The 17,901-nt window shown below is 39.2% G+C and overlaps 1 long non-coding RNA gene across 1 annotated transcript; it reads right to left on the reverse strand.

Moving 5' to 3' along the window:
- Positions 1–4,289: 4,289 nt before the first annotated feature.
- Positions 4,290–17,332, reverse strand: LOC138876517 (uncharacterized). The gene is made up of 2 exons (XR_011401825.1): positions 16,701–17,332; positions 4,290–4,403 (listed from the first exon to the last, which is right to left on the reverse strand). It is a non-coding gene; the product is annotated as an uncharacterized lncRNA (long non-coding RNA).
- Positions 17,333–17,901: the final 569 nt, after the last annotated feature.

Below are 17,901 nucleotides of genomic sequence, written 5' to 3' on the forward strand. Positions count from 1 at the left end.
ATTTACTCACACACACAACCTTGTTAGTTTTGAAGCATTTAACATATAGGAAATCGCAAGATGGGATGCAATGCACCTAAACAGTTAAACGCTTTTACCATGTGTTTGAACGGGTTGCATGTTTCATCCCGACCCTAAACTAGCCCTCTTCACTATGTACCTCTTTTCTTTTATTCTTGCCTCTCTTTAGTCACTCTTGATCTTGTTTGTGCCGCTCTTTTATTTTTTTGCACTCTCTTTTTCTTTTTCTTTTTTTTCTATTTTCTTTTTCACTCGATTTTCTTTTTCCTTTTCTTTCAGTTTTTTTTTTCAATTTATTTTATAGCTATGATCGAATCCGATGGAGATTGCCTACGTATCATGACCCCGCATGAATCAGATCTTGCGTAGTTCGGGCCGAATGAAAGGTAAAAGCAATGAATTTTTTTTTTCTTCATAATAAAAAATTGGGTTTCAACACTCACAAAATGCAACCGAACGGTTATTTTTTGCAAACGTGGCCCCTTCCAAATTTCACATGAATTTTGAGGCCGGGGAGGATCATTTTACAAACTTGTCCGTTCTTTTACGAAAATAACCTTTCGACAACTGAAAGATACTCTAAGGCTACTTCGGCAAGAACGGTTTAAGACGCGACCGAAGCTGGCTCGGCTTATTATGACAAAATTCAAACGGTATTCACCCGACCGCTGACTCTTTGTTTTTGTTTTTTTGGTTTTTTTTTTCAAATTACAATAAAAATCTGGTGTTGCAAACACGACCCTTCAGCGCCTCGGGGCGAAGGTTTTTAAGGCTGTGTGAGTCAACTGGACAAAAAATACTAAACAAGACCCAAAGGTGGTTGTTTATGCAAAGTCAGCCTTTCGGCGTCCCTTTCGGGAACATTCGGCTATTTATGACAAAACAGCATCACCTGACTTATTTATGACTCTTTTTATCATTTTTCAAATTAGAAAACTCAATATTGCCAACACGGTCTTTCAACACCTCGGTGACGAAGATTTTAAGGTTGTGTGGGTCAACTGGACCAAACCTTAAAAAATGACCCAAAGGTGGCTGTTTATGCAAAGTCAGCCTTCCGGCGTCCCTTTCGGGAACATTCGGCTATTTATGACAAAACAGCATCACCTGACTTATTTATGACTCTTTTTATCGTTTTTCAAATTAGAAAACTCAATATTGCCAACACGGCCTTTCAACGCCTCGGTGACGAAGATTTTAAGGCTGTGTGGGTCAACTGGACCAAACCTTAAAAAATGACCCAAAGGTGGCTGTTTATGCAAAGTCAGCCTTCCGGCGTCCCTTTCGGGAACATTCGGCTATTTATGACAAAACAACATCACCTGACTTATTTATGACAGATTTAAAATTTGACATATACTTTTGGCTATTTTTAGCAAAAGGGAAGGTTGGACACCACCCAACTTATTTATGGCAAAATTTAAAATTTGACACGTTTTATTTATTTATTGATTTTTGGCTATTTTAGCAAAAGGTGGGGTTGAACCCGATGAGGGTTGCCTACGTATCTCACATCCGGTGAGAATCAAACCGGCGTAGTTCTCTCATCGAAAATGGAGTAACTAGACTAAACCTTTTTTTTTGGAATTTTTGAAAGAAATGCTTTAAAAGAAGAAAGAAAATTTTGTTTATTTTGATTTTTGTTTTATTTTTTTAAAGAAAGACTTCTAATAATTTATTTGCTTCTGACTTGAACTTTGGAAATGTTTTTTTTCTTTATTATTTTTTAAACAAAAAGAAAATGTGTTTGGTTGATTTTTTTTGTTTGTTTTACCTTTTCTACGGAAGAAAGAATGTATATGATGTTGCCTTTTAAATTTTGAAAGAGGGACTTTTAAGAAAATGATGTGGAATTCTGAGTTTTATTTATTTACAAAAGCACTTCTAAAGAAAAATCCTAATATTTTGAAATTCAATTTTTCAAATATTTTTTTTTGTGGACATTTTACAAAAAAGAGACTAAAAAGCAAAGAGTATTTTTTTGGATTTTTGTTGCTGCTTTTTAATTCTTATTTCATTTTTTCATATGAAAGATTTCAGAAAGAGGAGACTATTTTTTTTCATTTGAGTTTAAAGAAAACTTCTATATTATTCTTTATTTCTTTTTTTTTTGTATTTTCTAAAGAAACATTTATAAAGAAAGAACTAAAGAAAAATATATTTTTTTTGGATTTTTAAAAATTGGGGCCGGAACCGATGAGGTTTGCCTACGTATCTCACATCCGGTGAGAATCAGACCCGCGTAGTTCGGTATATCGTGAATAGAGAAAATCAAATCAACCTAGAAAACAAGAATATATATTTTTTATTATTTTTTTTTCTTTTGAAAAGAGATAAAGACTAAAGAAAATATATATTTTTTTTAGGAAATATTTGGACTATTAGTCTGAATTTATAAAGGGGTACTACGAAAGAAACAACATTTTTTTTTGAATTATGAATTTTCCGTTTTTTTTTTACTTTTAAATAAATACCTTCTCTTTTTTTTTTGATTTTGAAAATGATAAAAATTTTATATTATTTTTTTTTTTAAAATCAAACTAGAAGACAAAAAAAATTTTTGTTATATTTTTTAGAAGAAATTCCGGCGAGGTTTCGACACTACTCGGACATTGGTTTTTCCAAAAGAAGTAAATATCTCCCTACGTTGCTATTTTTCCTTTTATTTTTAGAAACCGGTCGGCATGCGGAACTGAAGCAAATAAATGCGCAAAACAAATAGGATGTAGCAGGATGGTCTTTTCATTTCAGGTTGCTAGTCCTAGACGGACCCAACCCCTGTGTTGAGTCCCCTAAGTCAAATGCAACATGATGCAAATAAGCGTTCCTACTAGGGATCCGGCATGAAGTTTCGTTATACTAGGTTCACAACCTGGGTATTTGTTCTAGACTGTGTACCCGAGCGGACAACTCGAGTCGAGGAGGGGGCTACGTACCGGGGACCCGCGAGATCGTCCGGCTTTGTAACTTGTCCGACCTCTTTCTTATTTCAGGTATTGACACTAACAGAATAGGGAGTCTCGACCAGCGAGCTTCTCCCCGGAGGTAAGAAGAGAAGGGTTTCGGCACAGTTTATATACAGTTCAGATAATATCAAAGCGGTAAAAGACAACATTTAGCACGTTATGCAAAAACATGTAATAAAGATCAGATAATAAAGCCAAATATAACAACTATTCTAAGCTCGAATTCTTGAACCCTGAACCAGTGGTTCTGGGTTATTTCCCCAGCAGAGTCGCCAGAGCTGTCACACCTCCTTTTTGCGCGCCCGACCCCGAAGGGTTAAATGCGCGGGGGAATTTTTCCAATTTAAGTGACAATATTCGAAATGAGATTATTTATTTAATTCAGAGTCGCCACTTGGGAAAGGTTTGGCTTTTGGTGTCCCAAGTCACCGGTTTATCTTGAATCCCAAATCGAGGAAAATATTCGACTTTTCCAAATGAAGTCTGCGAACCAGAAATTCTAAGTAAGGAATTCTGTTGACCCGAGGGAAGGTGTTAGGCACCCTCGAATCCCGTGGTTCTAGCACGGTCGCTTAAATTGTTATAATGGCTAAATATCTGATTTAAATACATGTTATGACTTACGTGCTTTTATTAAGTTTAAACCGCTTTTATTATTATCATTTATTTTTATAGAATTGCAACGTCGTGAAAATGCATCTCGAACCACGTCACAATCAATGCACCCGTGGTCGTCGACACATTTTGACTCCGTTGAGATTTGGATTTGGGTCACATCAATGTGCACCCGTGTTTAAGAAGGTTAAATTATTAAAGGTACGCCTAAAGCAACTAGCGTATTGTTATTTTAGGAAGAGGCCGTGAAGGTTCATTAAACGGCCAAATCCAAAGTCTAGTCAATGGTTATGTATTTTATTGAGGGCCCCGGCGGTTTGTGATTTATTTGGCGAGGCTCGTCTCATTTTTATTTTAAAGGATAAACCTATAGTGACTATATTTTCTATTAAGTTCGTCTCTAAAATAAAAGAAAATCTCTTAATTATTTACATGCTGAAAACGTAACTTATTTAGTTATTAGTTTACGGCTAATGCGATTGGAAAATTGCGATCGAGTTTGTACAAAGAAAAACTGCTTTCATTTTTATATTCTATTATTTACTAATGCTGGAACATGAGAGGGATACACAATAATATCAAAGCCGATTAACTATTCTTCAAGTAATTTAAACTAGCATTATTAGATGAAGAAATCATACATATGCAGCCTCATTACTCATTAATTAATCGACTACATTTTTATACAAAGAGAGGAAAATTAATATTCAAACACAGATCCAAACAAAAGAATTCAACAGGAACAGGAGCCTGATTAATATTTCATTTTTCGCTTCAAGCCAAGAGTGTACAAATGTGTACCTGGAAACAGCAGTACAAAAACAAAAAAAGTAGGAGTCAGCGATAGTAATAACGCGGCAACAACAGGTTCAGCAACACCGCAAAACCAGTAACAACCAGTAGAATAACCCAGTAACAGATTGAAAACTCAGCAGTGCAAAAGTACAATCGCAGTCAAAGCAGAAGAGAGAAAAGATACGAGATGCAGTAGTTTCTGACTTTTGAATAACACTCGAAGAAAAGCAAACAGAATTGTTCGAGTGAAAGTTCAAATTGTCTTTCTCTTTTACTATCACAAACTCTCTCAAGTATAAAAGTATGTCAACTCTCAAGTGTAAAAGAATCTGTCAACTCTCTCTAAAAATCCTCTCAATAATATTCAACTCTTTTTCTCTCCCCCAAAAATCCTTCTTAAAACTCTCTAGTCTTCTCCTCAATGTCAAGAAATGACTCTATATTTATAGCAAGACTTTGCCTTGAATTCCTAAACCCAAATTATTCCCCAATGGCATGCTTTGTCCCACTATCAAATGTCTTCTTTATTTTAAAACTTTGTCCCCCATGCCTACATTAAATAAATGCCACATTACCAACCCATTACAATATGTCCCCCATGCCTACATTAAACAAGTACAAGATTCCTCCCCATTATGTTTTGTCTTGTCCCCCATTATATTAAACAAGTACATCAAAAACCCCACCCCATTATATTTGTCCCCCATGCTTAACATAAAGAATCAAAATAATGTTCAATTACCAAACTACCCCTCCGACCTTATTGCAATTACAAATCTACCCCCGAATGCACTGCAATTTACCAAATTACCCCTCTGCTCTAAACAATCAATTAAATCATAACTTGACCAAAATATAGTCAAGATGACCAATTTCTCAACAATCTTCAACAACAAATCATATGAACATGATGAACAACACAAACTCCAAATTAATGGAAATAAATCAACCATATCGGGAACCAATCCTGGTTAATTTAGATCATCAATGGATGAACAAAGATACAACAATACCAACAACAATATGCATGATTCAAATTAAATCAACAAATCACAAACAAACATAAACTCACATTAAATCACTGGATTTAAACATGAACTTCAAACAAAGATGAACATGAATTAAATCTGTTTTTTAAGCAACAAACATGACGGATTCTAACGATTCAAACAACATTAACATTTTCTGGAAAATTCATAACAACATGAAACAAATGAAATAATTAATTAAATTTCAATTTGAATCTAACAAACATTAAACTAACAAATATTTATGTAAACAATAATACAAACATGAAATAACATGAAAACAATTAATTAATCTTTAATTTGGAATCTGAAAAATTAATTTAACAAACAACATGAACAAACTAAAAAATTAATTCAAACGATAAACAAAACAAACATTTGTTGATTTTAGGTTCGAGAAATATCAAAACCAAATATGGACAAAATAAAACTCAAAAATCTACTAACCGGATTGAAACGACGGACGACTAAACAAACAACGAACTTGACGAGCCTCGACCAAAGCTCGAACCAACGGTGACGAACACGATTAAGAAGTAACTGAAGCGAGACAACAATCGACGCGGCAGCAGCAGCTGGAGCAGAAACAACAACGCATCGAAGAAGACATAAACAATGAGCTGGAAAAGATGCAATGAGCTGGAGCTGGAAAAGATGCAACTTAGCCATGGACAACGAGATGGAACAGCCGAAACATGAAGAAAACAGCATTGTTCGGACTGTTCGCAGTCGAAGACGAAGCAGTAAAGCTGGTCGTTCTGATGGGGAAGACGAAGCAGAAGGCATAAGCAGACACGGATGAAGATGAGAATGGAGCAGCTACGCGGGGAGGAGGAAGGCAGCCATGGACGTCGAGCTCAAGCTCGAGCTTGACGCCGGACGACGAGGATGAAACAGAAACAGTTGCGTGGTCGCCTGGGCTGCTCATGGTCGAAGACTAAGCAGCTGCGACCCTGGTGATGGTGAAGCCGAAGGCAGCGGGGTGGGTCGTCGACGGGGTTGTTCGTTCATGGCTATCATTGGGTGGTTGTGTCGCTTGGTTGTTTGAGCGAAGAACGAAGGAGGAGGAGGAGCCATGAACGTTGGTGAAGCTGAAGACGCAGCTGGGTCATCCATGGTGAGGGTGAAGGGCAGCCATGGTTGTGTGCTTGGAGTTTTGAGAGGATGAAGAGAGGAGGCGGATGAGTTAGTGTTTTAGGGTTTTTGTTTTTGTTATTTTTTGTTTTGTTTTTGTGTTTAGACCAAAAAATGAAGAAAGGGGTTGGGTATTGGGTTAATGGGGCGGACCGGGTCGACCCGTGTGAAGTGGACTGGGTCGTGGACAATTGTTTGGGCCTGGGGTTGAAAATTGAAGAAGTGGCCCAATCCGATTTTTATTTGTATTTTTGTTATCTTTTCTTCTTTTATTTTCTAAAACTAAATTATAAAAATACTTAAATTATTATTAAGAACTAAATTAAGTTATAAAATCGCAAATTAACTCCCAATAACAATTAACGCACAATTAAGTAATAATTAAGCATAAAATTGTTCATTTGGACATTAAATGCTAAAAATGCAAAAGATGCCTATTTTTTGTAATTTTAATTTTTGTAAAACTAATTTAATTACTAACAATTGTAGAATGAAATCTTACATGCAAAATGCGACATATTTTTATATTTTTTATTAATTTAACAAATAAGCAAACACAGACAAATACAAATAATTATCCCAAAATATCACAATAATACTCAAAATTGCACACCAAGGAAAATTATTTTATTTTGCATTTCTGGGAGTATTTCTCATATAGGGCAAAAATCACGTGCTTACAGCATGATTTGGGCCGAATTCCATATTTGGGCCTTTTGCCAACTATTTGAACCCTTCGGGGATTTTTACTGGTATTTCCTCGCTGATTTGACTTTATACTTGAACTCAGTCATGTTATATTTCACTGTTTTTGTACTCAACTATGTTTACTCTGTTTTAAACACTTCCATGATCTTTTAAATGATATTTTTTGGGCTGAGAATCATATTTTACTATTGCCCGAGTGGCTTGTGAGGATTTTGACTAAGTAAGGCCGAGGGCCTATGTTGTGAGGAAACATTTGATATTGATTATGAGGCCGAGAGTCTGAGATATGTACGCCACGAGGTGGCTTGATTGATATGAGGCCGAGGGCCTAGTGATGATGCCATGAGGTAGCTTGATATTGCGCTTGGGCCGTAAGGGGCCCCTCCAGGAGTCTGTACACCCCCAGTGAGCGCGGGTACCCATTGTGATGTGAGATTGAGCCCGAGGGGCTGTTACTGTTCTGAGATGTTGCCCGATGGGCGGATTTTTTGATATTGTGCCCGAGGGGCGAACCTTTATGTGTTTACTTTTCATAATTAACTGTCAATTTCCTGCTTAATTATTGAAAAAGGCTTTTCGTGAAGTTAAGTTTGAGTTAAAGGATTTTTACCTATCTTTCACAGATTTACTGTTTTTAAATGGTTTTACTGCTTCATTATAGAATGCCTTGTGCCTTAAGTGTTTTTTTACTTTCAGTCTTTATTTACATTTGTTACTCACTGAGTTGGAGTATTCACTTTACTCCTTGCACCCCTGTGTGCAGATTCAGGCGTTGTGGATCCTGCTAGTACATGTTGATAGCTCCTGGCAGATATCGGAGCCACGAGGTAGCTACTTGACATCCGCAGTCCTGTGTTTCTCCTCCTTTATCATTCTATCTCTTTTCAGATATTTGTACTAGCTTATAGACTTAGCAGACTTGTATTATGACTCATAGATGCCCATGACTAGTGACACCCCGATTTAGGGCTGTGTTGGGTTATTTTCCGCAAATTATGTTATTAGTTACTTAAACCTTAGTTTAATTGATTATGCTTTATACTGTTTCTTATTGTTTAACTATTTAAAAATGGAATTGAGTTTAATTGGCTGGCCTTGTCTTCACGAGAGGCACCATCACGATCCGGTCTGGGTTTAGGGTCGTGACAAGTTGGTATCAAATCCTAGGTTACATAGGTCTCACGAGTCATGAGCAGGTTTAGTAGAGTCTCACGGATCGGTACGGAGACGTCTGTATTTATCCTCAAGAGGCTACAGAACCTTTAGCAAAAATTTCACATTCTTGAATTCTTATCGTGCGTTCTTGATTCAGCTTAAAAAGTAACTCTTTGAATTCCTTTCAGGCGTTCGTATGCGCGCATGAGTGCTCGGTATCAGATATGCATCAATGGTTTGTGATTCCCTGATCGAGGGGCGAGATGTGATCTCTATGCGTTGATGTTGGGCCAGTCTGGAGGACTCGAGGCCAAATTTTTGCCTATAGCTTGAGCCTTGAGCTATTGATTTCGTGAGCGCGTGTTTCTTGATCCATATGTTCTATTGTGTCCCTATTAAGGGCGGTGATGACTGGATAGTTACATGATGAGTGTGATGTGATTGCGAGATGTATTCATGTGATTTGGAAGCGACAAGAAGGGTCTGCTGGAGGATAGGAGGACTATTAGATGCTCGATTTTCATCTTGATTTGATGTATAACCCCGAGTTGTGGGTGTGTGAAGAATCTTCCCATGTTTCCTAGTTGGGAGTGGAGTAAATTTCATGTTGCGGTCTGAGTTCAGACTCGGGAAGTTTAAGTGATTGCGTAATGTTTATGACGGTGGAAGGTATACAGAAATGTAAGTTTGAGGCAAAGCAAGTGGGGTTATCTCTTGCGGATTATTCTGAAGTTTGCGTAATCCCTTGTGTCATTTATTGGAAGATCTCTGTTACCAGGGAAATATGTGTTGTACAATTCGAATTTAGGTTGCTCAAAAGAGTAGGATTGACTACTACGAGAGTGAATGCGATATTTGCAGAAGATATAAAGTACCAGATGGTCTGTGTTCCACGAGCTTATGAAGGATTGAGTTTAATCTCACTATGGTATTATGGCAGCAATAAAGTATATGCGTTATGAGTTATTGTGTATGTTTTGGTCTATGGCTTCGAGCCAAGTGGGGGAGTCAACTATTAATTAGTCGATTGCACGGTTATGTGCTATGTTGGTTCCAGTTTGAGGCGTGCGGGTGAATCAGTCATCGGCTGCAGCACCAGTTACTTCACCACTACCCGCCCAGTCAGCTAGGGGTCACCCTAGAGGGGGGAGGTCGATCAGGTGGTGGTCAGGCCCGTTTCTATGCACTTCCAGGAAGACCCGATGCTATTACTTCAGATGCTGTTATTACAGGTATTGTTTCAGTGTGCCACAGAGATGCCTCTGTATTATTTGATCCCGGTTCCACTTTTTCATATGTGTGATCATACTTTGCTCGTTATTTGGGTATGCCCCGTGAGTTTCTTGCTTCACCTGTTCATGTATCTACCCTAGTGGGCGATACTGTTGTTATAGACCGTGTGTAATGGTCGTGTATGGTGACTATTGGGAGTCTGGAGACCTGTGTGGATCTTTTATTATTGTGTATGGTGGATTTCGATGTCATTTTCGGCATGGATTGGCTATCTCTGTGTCGTGCTATTCTGGACTATCATGCTAAGACAATCACATTGTCTGTACCGGGTTTGCCACAAATCGAGTGGCGAGGTGTGACTGATTATGTTCCCAGTAGAGTGATCTCATTCTTGAAAGCCCAACGTATGGTTGGGAAGGGTTGTCTTTCGTATCTAGCCTTTGTGAGGGATGTCGGTGCTGAGACTTCTAGTATTTATTCTGTTCCAGTTGTGAGGGGTTTTCCTAATGTGTTTCCTGCAGACCTGCTAGACATGCCACCGGATAGGGATATTAATTTTGGTATTGACCTAGTGCCGGGCACTCAGCCCATTTATATTACGCCGTATCGTATGGCACCAGCGGAGTTGAAGGAATTAAAGAAGCAGCTTCAGGAACTCCTTGATAAAGGGTTCATTCGGCCTAGTATGTCACCTTGGGGTGCGCCGGTTCTATTTGTGAAGAAGAAGGATGACACTATGAGGATGTGCATTGATTATAGGTAATTGAACAAGGTAACAATTATGAACAAGTATCCTTTGCCTCGCATTGATGATTTATTCGACCAGCTTCAGGGAGCGAGAGTATTCTCCAAGATTGATCTCCGTTCAGGTTATCACCAGTTGAAGATCAGGGACTCGAATATTCTTAAAACATCTTTCAAGACCCGATATGGTCATTATGAGTTCTTGGTGATGCCTTTTGGGCTAACCAATGCCCCAGCAACGTTCATGCATTTGATGAACAGTGTGTTCCGGCCTTATCTTGACTTGTTTGTTATAGTCTTCATTGATGATATTCTGGTATATTCGCGTAGTCAGGAGGAGCACGCGGAACATTTGAGAGTTGTGTTGCAGAGATTGAGAGAGGAGAAGCTTTATGCAAATTTCTCCAAGTGTGAGTTTTGGCTCAGTTTAGTGGCTTTCTTGGGGCATGTGGTGTCCAGCGAGGGTATTTAGGTCGATCCAAAGAAGATAGAGGCAGTTCAGAGTTGGCCCAAACCGTCCTCAGCCACAGAGATTCGCAGATTTCTTGGTTTGGCGGGTTATTATCGCAGGTTTGTTCAGGGATTCTCATTTATCGCATCGACCTTGATCAAGTTGACTCAGAAGGGTGCTTCATTTGTATGGTCGGATGAGTGTGAGGAGAGCTTTCAAAAGCTCAAGATAGTTTTGACCACAACTCTAGTGTTAGTTTTGCCATCAGCTTCAGGTTCATATACTGTGTATTGTGATGCTTCGAGAGTTGATATTGGGTGTGTATTGATGCAGCATGGTAGAGTTATTGCTTATGCTTCTCGTCAGTTGAAGCCCCATGAGAAGAACTACCCCATTCATGATTTGGAACTGGTTGTCATAGTTCACGCATTGAAGTTTTGGAGGCATTACTTGTATGGTGTGTCTTGTGAGGTGTTTACTGATCATCGTAGCCTTCAACACTTGTTCAAACAGAAGGATCTTAATTTAAGGCAGCGGAGATGGTTGGAGTTTCTTAAGGATTATGATATTGCTATATTGTACCATCCGGGAAAAGCCAATGTGGTGGCCGATACTTTGAGCCGAAAGGTAGTGAGTATGGGGAGTTTGACATATATTCCAGTTGGGGAGAGACCTCTTGCAATTGTTGTTCAGGCATTGGCCAATCGGTTAGTGAGGTTAGATATTTCGGAGCCCAGTCGGGTATTGGCTTGTGTGGTTTCTCGGTCTTCCTTATATGATCGCATCAGAGAGCGCCAGTATGATGATCCACATTTGCTTGTCCTTAAGGTTAGAGTTCAACATGATGATGCTAGAGATGTGACCATTGGTGATGATGGGGTGTTGAGGATGCAGGGTCGGATTTGTGTGCCCAATGTGGATGGGCTTCGAGAGTTGATTCTGGAGGAGGCCCATAGCTCGTGGTATTCCATTCATCCGGGTGCCGCGAAGATGTATCAGGATCTGAGACAGCATTACTGATGGAGAAGAATGAAGAAAGACATTGTGGGATTTGTAGCTCGGTGTCTCAATTGTCAGCAGGTGAAACATGAGCATCAGAGATCGGGTGGCTTGCTTCAGCGGATAGATATTCCAGAGTAGAAATGGGAGATGATCACTATGGACTTTGTAGTTGGACTTCCACGGACTTTGATAAAGTTCGATGCTATTTGGGTGATTGTGGATCGGCTTACCAAGTCTGTGCACTTCATTCCTATGTGTACTACCTATTCTTCAGAGCAGTTGGCAGAGATCTATATCTGAGAGACTGTTCGTTTGCATGGTGTCCCAGTTTCCATCATTTCAAATAGGTGCACTCAGTTTACATCGTAGTTTTTGAGGTCTGTGCAGCGAGAGTTGGGTACTCAGGTTGAGTTGAGCATAGCTTTCATCCTCAGACGGACGGGCAGTCCGAGTGCACTATTCAGATATTGGAGGACATGTTGCATGCTTGTGTAATTGATTTTGGAGGGTCATGGGATCATTTTCTACCACTTGCAGAGTTTGCTTATAACAACAGCTACCAGTCGAGTATTTAGATAGCTCCATATGAGGCTTTATATAGGAGGCAGTGTAGATCTCCAGTTGATTGGTTCGACCCGGTGAGGCAAGATATTGGGGATAGACTTGGTGCAGGATGCCTTAGAAAAGGTGAAGGTGATTCAGGAGAGGCTTCGTACAGCAGAGTCAAGGCAAAAGAGTTATGCTGACAGAAAGGTTCGAGATGTGTCCTACATGGTTGATGAAAAGGTTCTGTTGAAGGTTTCGCCCATGAAGGGTGTTATGAGATTTGGAAAGAAAGGTAAATTAGGTTCGCAGTTCATTGGGCCTTTTGAGGTGCTTCAGAGGATTGATGAGGTGGCTTATGAGCTTGTTTTCCACCCAGCTTGTCGAGTGTGCATCTGGTATTTCATGTTTCTATGTTCCAGAAGTATATTGGAGATCTGTCCCATGTTTTGGATTTCAGCACGGTTCAGTTGGATGATGATTTGACTTATGATGTGGAGCCAGTAGCTATTTTGGGTTGTCAGGTTCGAAAGTTGAGGTCAAAGGATATAGCTTCAGTGAAAGTTCAGTGAAGAGGTCGACCCATGGAGGAGGCTACCTGGGAGACCGAGTGGGAGATGCGGAGCAGATATCCTCACTTGTTTGAGGCTTCAGGTATGTTTTTTGACTCATTCGAGGACGAACGTTTGTTTAAGTTGGGGAGGATGTGACAACCCGACCAGTCGTCTCATGAGTTACCGCTCCATTTTCCCTATCTCTGCTTCTTTATGCTTTGTTTATCTGTGTTATATGGTATCGGGTTGGTCAGATCGAGTTCGGAAAGGATTTGGTATGGTTTGAGACTCTTAGTCTCTTTAGAGTGAGTTTAAGTTGGAAAAGTCAACCGGATGTTGACTTATATGTTAGAGGGCTCGGATGTGAGTTTAGACGGTTCGGTTATCTTCGGAAGGTGATTTGTGACATAGGAGTGTGATCGGAATGAGTTTCAAAGGGTCGGAGTAGATTTAGGCTTGAATTGGCGAAGTTGATATTTTGGCAATTTCTGGTTGGTAGGCGAGATTTTAATATAGGGGTTGGAATGAAATTCCAAAAGTTGCAGTAGTTCCGTGGAGTCATTTGGGATGTTTGTGCAAATTTCAGGTCATTCGGACGTGGTTTGGTTGGGTTTTTGATCAAAAGCGAAATTTGGAAGATTTTAGAAAGTTTGGCTTGAATCCGACGTGTTTTGGGTGATTTGATGTTGTTTGAGGTGTTTTGAAGATTGGTAAAAGTTTGAATAAGGTATTATGATATGTTTATGCTTTTGGTTGAGGTCCCGGGGGCCTCAGGGTGATTTCGGATGGTTGATGGGGAGTTTGAAACCTTGTTCCAGCTGCTGAACTTTGCTGCTTCTGGTATTTCCGCACCTGCGGATTGGGAACCGCAGGTGCAACGCCGCACGTGCGGGAGATTGGCCGCAGAAGCGAAAAAGGTTTCAGGAGCAGGAACCGCAGAAGCAGCTAATGGGACCGCATCTGTGAAGTCGCAGATGCGGATAATGGATCGCAGAAGCTAAAATACCTAGAAAGGTAGTGACCGCAGCTACGGTTGATGGACCGCACCTGCGAAGGCGCATGTGCGGAAGGCTGATCGCAGAAGCGGTTTTGGTCCATTAAGTGACTTCCGCAGAAGCGGAATACGAACCGCATATGCGGTACCGCAGAAGCGGTTGAAAGGCCGCAAATGCGAAAATGACTGGGAAGAAAGTATAAATTGTGGCCTTCGCGAATTTGAGCTATTTCACCATTTTTGGCTTCGGCCTTGGAGCTTTTTGGATGATTTGAAAGAGGAATTTCAAGGGAATTTTATTGAGGTAAGGAATTTGGACTTAAAACTCGTTCCTATGCTATTATTACACGGATTAGAGCTAGAAATCATGGAAATTTAGGGTGAAAAATTGGGGAAACTAGGGCTTGGGAACTTAGGCCTTTGGTTGAGGATTTGGTGGACCATTTGAGGTCGGATTTCAGAACTTTTGATATGTATAAACTCGTGGGGAGATAAGGAACCTATTGATGGAAAATTATTGAATTTCGAGACGTAGGCCCGGGGTCGGAGTTTGGTAATTTCAGGATTTATGTAGTATTTTGATTATTTTCGCTTGGACTTCGTTCCCTTAGCCTGTTTTGACGTCCTTGTTCTGATATTGGATAGATTCGACGCGAGTGGAGGCCGATTCGAGGGGCAAAGGCGTCGCGAGCTAGAGATTTGACCGGTTCGAGGTGAGTAATAATTGTAAATGATGTTCTAAGGGTTTAAAACCCCGGATTGCATATCGTAGTGCTATATTGAGGTGAGGCACACACTTGGTGACGAGCGTGGGGTCATGCACTGTTGGGAATTGTGACTTGGTCCATCCCGATTGATGATTTTTCCGCGTATTTGACTGAAATCTATTTGCTATCAGCATGTTTTGGGCTGAATGCCATATTTGGGCCTTGTGCCAACTATTTGAACCCTTCGGGGATTTTTACTGGTATTTCCTCATTGATTTGACTTTATACTTGAACTTAGTCATGTTATATTTCACTGTTTTCATACTCAGCCATATTTACTTTGTTTTAAACACTTCCATGATCTTTTAAATGATATTTTTTGGGTTGAGAATCATGTTTTACTATTGCCCGAGTGGCTTGTGAGGATTTTGACTGAGTAAGGCCGAGGGCCTGAGATATGTACGCCACGAGGTGGCTTGATTGATATGAGGCCGAGGGCCTAGTGATGATGCCACGAGGTGACTTGATATTGCGCTTGGGCCGTAAGGGGTCTCTCTAGGAGTCTGTACACCCCAGTGAGCGCGGGTACCCATTGTGATGTGAGACTGAGCCTGGGGGCTAGTATTGTTCTATGTGATAGCCCGAGGGGCTGGTACTGTTCTGAGATGTTGCCCGAGGGGCGGATTTGTTGATATTGTGCCCGAGGGGCGTTTATGTGTTTACTTTTCATAATTGACTGTCAATTTCCTGCTTAATTGTTTAAAAAGGCTTTTCATGAAGTTAAATTTGAGTTAAAGGATTTTTACCTATCTTTCACCGATTTACTATTTTTAAATGGTTTTACTGCTTCGTTATAGAATGTCTTGTGCCTTACATGTTTTCTTGCTTTCAGTCTTTATTTACATTTGTTACTCACTGAGTTGGAGTACTCATTTTACTCCCTGCACCCTGTGTGTTGTCACACCTCCTTTTTACACACCCGAAGGTGATATAAGGGAGTTTTTCCAATTACAGTGACAATCGAAACATGATTAATTATTAGAATCAGAGTCTCCACTTGAGATAATTTATGGTGTCCCAAGTCACCGGTTAAAATCCCGAATCGAGCAAGTTGACTCTATTTACGGTCTGCGAATACAGAAATTCGGGTAAGGAATTCTGTTAACCCGAGAGAAGGTGTTAGGCATTCCCGGGTTCCGTGGTTCTAGTATGGTCGCTTAAACTATTAAAATTGGCCTAATTATCTGATTTACTTCATGTTTTAAACCTATGTGCATTTTATTCCTCTTAAAACCGCTTTAAATTATTTATGGAATTATTCTGGAACAAGTTACGATTGTCGTACATTTGTTTGTTTTACACATTGCGAATCGTGTCACGAGAATCGTACCCACGATCTACAACATGTTTAATTTATCAACAAAATTAACAGTTGTGGCCGGGTCACATAAATGTACTCCCGAATTTGAAATTTACGTATCATAACCACGCCACGGGAACCGTATCTGTGATCATGATAATTTATCAATAACCGTGCCTAAAGCAACTACGCGAGTTCATGTGTCAATTAATTTCCTAAATTTAGATAACATGTGAAAGGTCATAGATGATGGAAATAAAATTTCGGAAGGCGCATATCTTTGTTCCTAATGGGCTAACATAATAGTACGATTATTCACACAAAGTATCAAAATGACAAGGTAAAATTAATGATAAAATAACATCTCAATGATATTTGCTCAAATAGACAGAAAAACGAATCCAAACACCTGAACCAACTTAAAGGCATTTTCGAACAAAAATAGAAACAATACAGAAAGATCCTAAAGAAACAAACTTATTTAAAAAAAATCTTTATTATTAAGTTTTCTTACTTAATGTGCCTTTTCTTTTTGTTTTTTTTGGCAAAACTCTTTTTAAAGAGTATTCAAACAGATGACAAAAACAAAGAGGCATGACCAAAAGATGATGCAGTGAGATAGCAAACAAAGAAAATTCCAAAAGTAACGACTATAACGAGGAAAAGAGAAAGAGAAAAAGCTGGACTTACGTCAACCACCTCCTCCTTCAATTCGTTCTGATTCTCTTCTTCAGCCATGAAAGAAGCTTTCTTTATAATTAAATAGGATTATTTGAGGAAGTACAATTGAACTGGCTATTTAAATCAAACAGTGAGCAAATCAGAACAGCGACAAGAACCGCAAATACCATCCGGAAAGCTCAAACTCGGATACCTCAACCTCCGTCAAACTCCATCCTTTTTTTAAACCAAAATTCGAAACTGAAGTGAAGGAGCAGAGTAATATTTTTTTATATATATTTTTTGATGTATTGAATCCGAAAATTAGAAAAGGCAAAGCACGATCAAACCAAAAACCAGAAACCTTAGTATCTTCTTCTTTCTTTGTTTTTTGGAAATCCTCTTTGAGATTCTTCTTTCTTTGTTTTTTGGAGATTGAGTCTAGGAAAATAAAATGTCTAAGAAGAGACAAGAAACTGGAGGTGGTCGCCGGCCAAATTCCGGCGTGGCCATGTCGAAGAAGGAGAAGCCAAGGGGACGCGGATGTTTTTCTTGTGTAGTGAGCAAACAGAGATGGGGAGAGGGAGCCGATTATGTGTATGTGGGGATCCTTTTTCGTATTCTGCCGCTGAAGCTCTTTTTCGTAGGGATCTTTTCTTGGCTAGGTGTTAGTTTTAAAGAGAGCAAGAATTATGTTAGGTCAAATGGAGAATGAGTATGAACTTGAATCTAGGAAATTGGGATGGACCATGTTTTTTTTGGGTTTAAATTTTTGGCTAAGAAGACCAAATAATACAATGTATCTATAAAGATGTAAAGATCACTCTAAATTAAAATAAACTAATATAAAACTAAATACTATGAGTGGAACTAATTTTTTTTTGTATTTTCAAATGTTATAATACTATAAATATAAATATACTAATTGACTTTAACCTAAAGATGAAAATATTTATTTTATTTTTTGTGATAAATTAAAGTAATAGAGTCAAAACTATTTAAAATAACGATATTAAACCTAAACTAAATATTTTACGCAAAAAATATGTAAAATCTTGAGGAGGATCAAAAATCACATGTCTACATGTGCAAATTCAGACGTTGCGGATCCTGCTAGTGCGAGTTGAGAGCTCCCGGCAGATATTGGAGCCACGAGGTAGCTGCTTGACGTTCGCAGCCCCGTGTTTCTCCTCCTTTATCATTTCTATCTCTTTTCAGATATTTGTACTAG

The sequence above is a fragment of the Nicotiana sylvestris genome, chromosome 8 (genome assembly GCF_000393655.2).
Source record: "Nicotiana sylvestris chromosome 8, ASM39365v2, whole genome shotgun sequence".
Taxonomy (NCBI): domain Eukaryota; kingdom Viridiplantae; phylum Streptophyta; class Magnoliopsida; order Solanales; family Solanaceae; genus Nicotiana; species Nicotiana sylvestris.